Genomic DNA, 7,608 nt, shown 5'->3' on the forward strand with positions numbered 1-7,608 from the left:
GAAACTCTGGTGGTCCAAACTACCGGAGTCCCCTACTACGCCGTGCGTCATGATCAGCTCGTGGTTCTGGCACTTGAAGCCCCATATTTCACCTTGTTAACACAGCTGTAACCTGCTTGACTTCGCGTTTTCGTTCGTTCGAAGTATGCGTTTAAATGCTCATGCTTCTATGAAATAATTTTCTTCCACATCGGGAAGCGATGGAATCTCAGGAAACTAAAACACGCAATGCCGACACATATTTCATTGTAGTGGATAGGATTTAACTGCTCTTAAATTTATTATTTCTGCTTTCTATATCCGTCTCAAGCGCTAACTTCAACTGAACAATTCCAGAATTTTCTGCAAATATTTAAACAATGTGACGAACATTGAAAGCTTTCACATTACGGAATTCGGCATTGTGATCCTAGTACCTTCCTCCCCTTAAGTAAATCTAGCTTATCTGTCAGTCATTTTTCTTGAGTAACATTTTAATACATCTGCATTTAAAAAAAAAAAAAACAGCTTTTCTACTATCCGGCTGCAGCAGACAGCAACGAAATAGATTGCGAAGATCCGAAGAAGCCTGTTTATCATATCAAACTTACATATTACAGATGTATATGCTCGTGACGCTACTACATGGCAAGACATTTACTAGAATATAAGCAAATCATTTAAGTGTGCCAAAATTCCACATTGCACTTGCCCTCTCAATCTATCTATATCTGATAGAGCAGCCAAAGTAAGACTAGCTTTCAAGCACCTATTAGCGACTACTTCGGGGGTGTTTCACTTCAAGTGTGGCGACGTCAATCACGGAAACATCTGTATCTAAAAGGTGACCTTGCAGCCTTCACCCTGAGTTTCGGCGCTTCAGGACCAAAAGTTGGTGGAAGACACCGACAACGCGATCAAGGAAGACCACAGCCCGATTCTGCCTAGCCTGCAATCGGTTGGAAGGCGTGCAGCTCGGGCCAGCATGAAACGGAGCCCGAAGGAGTGCGACTGCTTGATGTGCCCGGAATGTGAGCAGAAGATTCGTGCTAAGCTAAGAGGTTGGCTGCAGGGACAGCCAGGCCCTCTAGAGCTCGAGGAACAAAAGCGGCTGTCGCGAGAAGCTGGTTTTCCGGGCGCCGCTCTGGTGTATGAATCGCCGGCCGCTGCCAACAGAATGCTTACTTCTGCCATTGGGTGTCGACAACGTTCACCTGAAAGCGAGTCGACGGAGGGCATCCAGAAAACGGAGACTTCCGACGAGGGCTCTGGCGGCGCAAGTCCTGGAGGCCGTCCTTCGCAAGTAGAAAAGGCTTCTAGCTCAGGGTCTTCTGGCGAGGCTGAAGGGCCTCGAACCGAGAGGCCCTTTTACAGCGGCTGGTGCAGAAAGTGCTAAGGTGGTGAGTGGTTTCTTCGGCTGACACGTTTTCTTCTCCCGGAAAAGCTAATGGAACCGCTGTCATTGGAGAGGGGGGGTGGAAGTACTTCGAACGGCCAACATGGACTCAAGAAAGTGCAACTGGACAGCACAAGAGCTTAGCCTCTTTTTCGAGTCCGTTTTGCTTCGTCCTTCTCATCTCCTCGTATGACAACTCACCACTTCATCAACCTGTCTGTTCTACGTGAAGGTATCCATGGCGCTCAATTCAATTTTTCTTCATGAGTAGTTATCTCTACCATGTGGTTTCATGGCGCCTTTCATCTTGCACTATTTCACGCGTCTCACACGCGAACAGTGTTTTCTTTCAGCGGATTCGGTAAAATCGCCGGCCTGCAGATTCTTCGCATTCTTTATCCTCTCGGGTCTTCATGTACCACCTCATCGCGATAACACATTGCTGCTGTAGCAAAGGTGGTTCCTGGCCAAGCAGTTGGGCCGGCAAAAGTATAGCTCGTGCATTACCCAGCATCGCCATTTTGCATTCCCCTACTTTGATCGTTTTGAACGTCAACACGGGAGTCGTAGCATTCGGCACGCGTGCTCAATTAGTTGAAGGGTTCAGTGTAAAGACTTTATTGGTTCGCGCGTATGACGTCACGTCCGCGTGCTCGTCGTCTGCTACGACAAGACTTACGGCCGAGGAACTAAGCATTAGCCTCTGGAATATGAATATCGAAGTGCGTATAGCAGCCATGGTGTAACATACTTTGTTCTTCTACTGCATACTAACGATGAGCATGTGTTTCCGAGTAGTTGTGAAATATAAAAGCTGAAATGAACATCTTGGCTGTTCTCACAGCATATCCTCACTTGTAGAATGGCACATCTAGTTTGGGCTGAATAATGCATCAAGTATACCAATGTATGCAGTGACTACTTCTAGAAAGCAGCCATAAAGCTTCTAATTGTGCCTAAATATTTAGACATGAAATAACTCACAGAAATTCTCTGTGGCTTCCCGTTTCGTTTTAAGACCATTGTGAATATATTCGCCGGCAGAAATCAACGCGCATATGTTTTCCCTAAGCATCTAACCACTTCCCACCTTGTCGACCAACGCATTGTTTTGTTTTGCACAGGCGGAGCGTGGCCTGTGAGTTTGCTGAGAACCGCATTGAATAAAATACTGCCTATCAGACTATCTGGGACTGCTCCCATGACGTAGTGCGCGCGCAGAGAGGCTATTGTCTTCGCAAATCGGCATAATGCTTCTGCGCGGCTGCTAAGCTGCGCTCACAGTAGTTAAAGCCACGCAATACCAACTGCCTGCTCAAAAAAGATGGTACCGTCACGGGGTGGAAGGCTTATTCTTGATTTCTCCGTCATTGCCACCTGAATTTGTTACATTTTTGAAAACTGTAGAAAAGGAGGACGCACAGGTTAATGGACAAAAAAGACCCTCGGCATGTACTTGCTTGCCCTAACCAGCACGCACTTCTGGGCGTTTGCTTGTTCCTTCATTCATTGCGCCACTCAGTATGCGCTTTACCTCATCAAAACTAGCACTTACGTTGAGGGCCCTGTTTCGATGCTGACTACTGTGCCCCATTTCTGTTGCACGAGTTGCATAATGTCACGTCCGTGTGCTACCGGTGTAAATGCAACACCCAATATGCCGAATACCACTCTCGCGCGTGTTATATCTTTTGTTTTACTGGCATTTTTTTTTTCAGCGGCTACATTTATACGCTGAAACGTACATTCTGGGAGTACTGCCTGCCTAAAAACCGGTTACAGTGCCATTACACGTTCCACTTTCACGTAATTTTGTGGAAGAGGCTTGCTGATCAGTTCTGTTCGGATTACACTTGCTGCTTATGTGATATGGGCATTGGCTCGCATCAATATCACTGTGGTCTGCTATACTCCTCGCGAAGACGTCGCAACGTTCACTTATGCTCAATTCAATTTACTTTTTCAGCCTCGTGGTAGTCCATGATTGCTATTGGGATCATCGACCATGGCGCTTCCAGCGCCGTCTGTTTCGTCATTCATGAAGCGATGCGCACTGCAATTATCGAAAGTTTCGATCTTTAGACAATAAACTTGCTTTCGTTTCTTTTACTCGTCTTGCTTCAGTGTGTGCTCCCTGGCTCAACATGCTGCGCCGCAACAATTGGTTTCGCTCTGCACTAGCGATTTAACAATCTTGTTCACTCAACGTGATCACTCTACATGCATGAGGGGTCTCGGTTACGATGACACTACGGAAAACCAGTGGCTGCCGGTATTCCGTGTGCCCAGCACTCGAGAGTACTCAATCGCGCATGCGCGGTACGTCTGTCTACGTTATGTCACTGGGCGTATGGCGTCATCGCAGCTCTCGCATGTCGCACGCATTCTCTCTGCTGATTGCCTCGTTGCGATTGCATTTTAGTCGCACAACCTTGTCTTAGTTCGAGTTATGTGCGTCCATGCATCTACCGCTTAAAAAAAAAATGTACAGCATAGCCATGCTCTACCTTTATTGTACTTTGAAGCTCATACCTGTTATTGCTATACTCCAAGCCGAAGCAGCTCCAGTCGTGTACAAGGAGCATTTGACATTACGATAAGAACAAGTGTATCTGCGCAGCCCATGTAATGTGCAGGGTAGATAACCGGTGGACAACTAGATTTGCAGAATGCGTGTTTCCTCGCGTGCTAGGGCGCATTTACAGGGCTTTTTTTTATTTTTGCTGCTTGCTAGCAAACGCTGCCGTGGCTCAGGTAAGCTTGCCAGTAGGAAATCGGGTAAATAAGATACGAGGGGAACATTAGACGCCACTGTAGTGATTCCGCTGCTAGCAGCGAAATTTCGGTTTAGGTCCTGAATATTGTTCACACATGTTCTCGAAAATTCGAAAGTTCGGAACAGTAGGAGCGCGAAGTTTAGAATTTAATAGCTTTGCATCAAAAACACATATCGCCGTTCTGTAAGCGGCATCTATTAGGTTCAAAGCGGGCAAATTCGGCATGTCAATTTATATCTTGCGTGAATTCGTTACGTTGTGTGCAAGTGTTCTGCAAAAGCTGTATTTCCAGAATACTAATGTTTTGAGATTCGTGTGTAACATATCAATTTTGCCGGCTTTACATGCGCTGTTGGATGGCGTTCACAGAATTGGGACATCGTGCTGCGTTGTTGAATTACTTTTAATGTTGATAGTTTCGTTTGCCGAAAATTTTGCGATTTTTGCCAATTTAGAAGAAAAGAATTTACGACCTCAATAAAAAATTCGAAACGACCTGTCACTACATTTCAAGTTTTGTCTTTTAAATGCAACATACCTCGTCAAATTTGGTACAATTGATGCCGAGGGAAACGAACTCTCAGTTTACATGTATTCAGATAAAAGCATCAGAGCTAAAGCTTCCTCTTCAATTCAGGGTCATTTGTTGTTTTCTCGAGGGATTTAAATATTTGCTTAAATAAACTCTATATACAATTTATCGAAGGAAGTAGGTGTTAAGAAAGAAATGCAGACGCACCCTCGCACACACAATGTGCATGCAAAGGCGTACATCCACAAACAAGCACAGACACGTTTGTTCGCAAGCATCCATACTACAACTCGAACACGCACGTTCGCACACGTACACATTCACATGCTCCCGTGCACTCGCGCGCATGCAAATGCAAATACGGAGGCACATGGGCGCGCACACGTGCATACAGCCATACACGCGCACTCTCAAGACATGCCACGCATAATCGCTCTCTCTCCGTTCTGGCTGCCTGTCAAAAACGTGCGCAGAAGACTGCATAACACTCTCCCTACCATCACCGTTATAACGCAATCTGTAAATAAACTGCTTTACGGGTTAATGTTGACGCTTCTTCAAGTCTATGTGCCCTCGGCGAGGAGGGTGCAAAACTATTTGCTCTTGTCTTCTGACTTCACCCCCATCTCTGACCAAAGCACTGCTTTAACGCACCATAACGACGCATCATAACCCACCATTGCCATAAATGTATATGTTGTTAGAAGGGACTAGCGTCTTGCTGTAGTGTGTTGAAACGTTTTTATCCTCTGCCAATATTTTGAAATATATCTTGCGCTCGCACCTGAGCCGCATGTACACCATTTCATGAGGTGCAGACTCACGAAAACAAAAAGAATCTTGCGGACCTCAGGCTTTCAAAATGCCTATCACATATATTGCTTAGCCAGGTGATATGCAGACAAGGAGTACAATCGTATTGGAAGGCAGCTCACCGGGATTTATAAGTGGCAGATATCGAGTTTTGTTTGTTGCTCGGTCTACATCTTTCGTTGGTGGTCACAGGCCACAACTACAAACGTACACGTGTATCGTGTCAACGCGACCTAGCTCTTCGCGATGACCGCCTCGTGTTGATGACTATGATTACCATACTACGGAACACGCCCACAATGGCTGATCCGTCAAGAAACGTGTACGGGTGTCGATTACGATGATGACTTTGATACTATATCACATACCCATCACGGAGCAGCCACGAAGCTAGTGCTACATATCGTGCCCAGGCCAACTATGTAGCTTGTTGAGGTAATCGCCGCCGGTTGATGGTATGGTATGATGAACTTTATTTAATGTCCTGAAGATCAGCCCTTAGGTTGACGCAGGCGGCTCCCACGTCGGGACAGTAAGGTTTAACCTTACCGCCGTATCATGGGCCTTCTGGACGGCCTGTACTTGATCGGAAAGAACTCCACTGTGTAGGACTCGCCGCCACCAGTCTCTCTCCTTGACACAGTCTGTGAAAGTCACAGGACACTGCCAAAGCATGTGATCCAGAGTAATGATGCCATTACACTTCTCGCAATTGATTGGTATCTCTCTTTCAGGATATATCTTGTTAATAAAGTTTGGACTTGGATAAGTTCTTGTTTGCAACAATCTCAGAGTCACCGCTTGAGCTCTATTGAGCTTAGCGTGTGGCACTGGGAATTCCCTTCTGTTCATGTAGTAATGCCTCGTGATTTCATTATATGTAAGTAATTGGTCCCTGTTCTCCTCCTGTATATTATTAAGGTCCTGGTCGCGTAGTGCACGGATAGTAAGTCCTCGTGCAGCTGCGTTAGCCATCTCGTTTAAATTCTTCCGAGATGGATCGACAGACCCCATGTGCGCAGGAAACCAGCGGATTTCGATCTCTTGGCTGTCCAACTCACCGATCAGCTGGGCAGCCCTTTTGGTTACAAAGCCATTGGTGAAGTGTCTAATAGCCATCTTAGAGTCACTGTAAATCTTCGTCCACTTATTATTCCTTAAAGCCAATGCTATCGCTACTTGTTCCGTGACTGTCGTGTCTTTAGTCATGATTGTAATAGCATCCCGAGTGAGACCATCTGCATCTACTACTACTGCCGTAAAGGCTTTCTTTCCTCTGACCCACGCAGCATCTACAAATGCCGCATGTTCTCTGTCGTGTTCTATCTCTTGCAGGAGAGCTTTGGCCCTTGCCTTTCGTCTTTCCAGGTTGTGCACCGGGTGCATATTTCTGGGGAAAGGAGTCGTCTTGATTATCTCTCTTATGCTATCTTTTAGTTCTACTGTGCCTTCACCTGACATTTTGGATTCGGTTGGACACCATCCTACCTCTCCTAGTATTGCTCTACCTGGCCTTGTTCCAGAGAGCCTCTCTCTGTGGGCAATTTGCTGAGCTTCTATTATCTCGTCTATTGTGTTGTGGAGCCCCAGTTTCATTAATTTGTTATCCGGGGTGTTAATCGGTAACCCCACTGTTGTTTTGACTAGCCTTTTAATTAATCTGTTCAACTTGTTTAGCTCTGTCTGTGTCCAACTGAGCATCCCAGCTACATATGAGAAGTGGCACAAGGCGAAAGCGTGGACCAATCTCATGGCGCTCTCCTCTCCCAGCCCTCTGTGTCTGTTACTGATTCTCCTTAGAAGTCTTATTACCTCCACAGTCTTGCTAGTGATGTGTCGTATTGTTCTTCCATTTGCCCCGTTTGCCTCCAGGAATAACCCTAAGACTCTTATGGATTCTACTTGCTTAATAGATTCGCCTGCCTTCGTGGTTAGTACTAACCTGGGTTCTTCCTCGGGAACGTATCCCCTCGGTTTTCTACCCCTTCTTCTGTTCTTGAGTACAAGGAGTTCAGACTTATTAGCAGAGCATTTGAGTCCCATGTCTTCTAAAATAGACTCTACCTCATAAATGCTCTTCTGAAGTCTGCTTTCCGCATGGCCCATACTTC

At 46.0% G+C, this 7,608-nt stretch overlaps 1 long non-coding RNA gene across 1 annotated transcript; it reads left to right on the plus strand.

Moving 5' to 3' along the window:
* Positions 1-695: 695 nt before the first annotated feature.
* On the plus strand, positions 696-3,484 carry LOC129388304 (uncharacterized). Its single transcript, XR_008615287.2, has 2 exons — positions 696-1,379; positions 3,342-3,484. It is a non-coding gene; the product is annotated as an uncharacterized lncRNA (long non-coding RNA).
* The last annotated feature ends 4,124 nt before the right edge of the window (positions 3,485-7,608 follow it).

Source organism: Dermacentor andersoni, chromosome 10 (assembly GCF_023375885.2).
Source record: "Dermacentor andersoni chromosome 10, qqDerAnde1_hic_scaffold, whole genome shotgun sequence".
NCBI lineage: Eukaryota > Metazoa > Arthropoda > Arachnida > Ixodida > Ixodidae > Dermacentor > Dermacentor andersoni.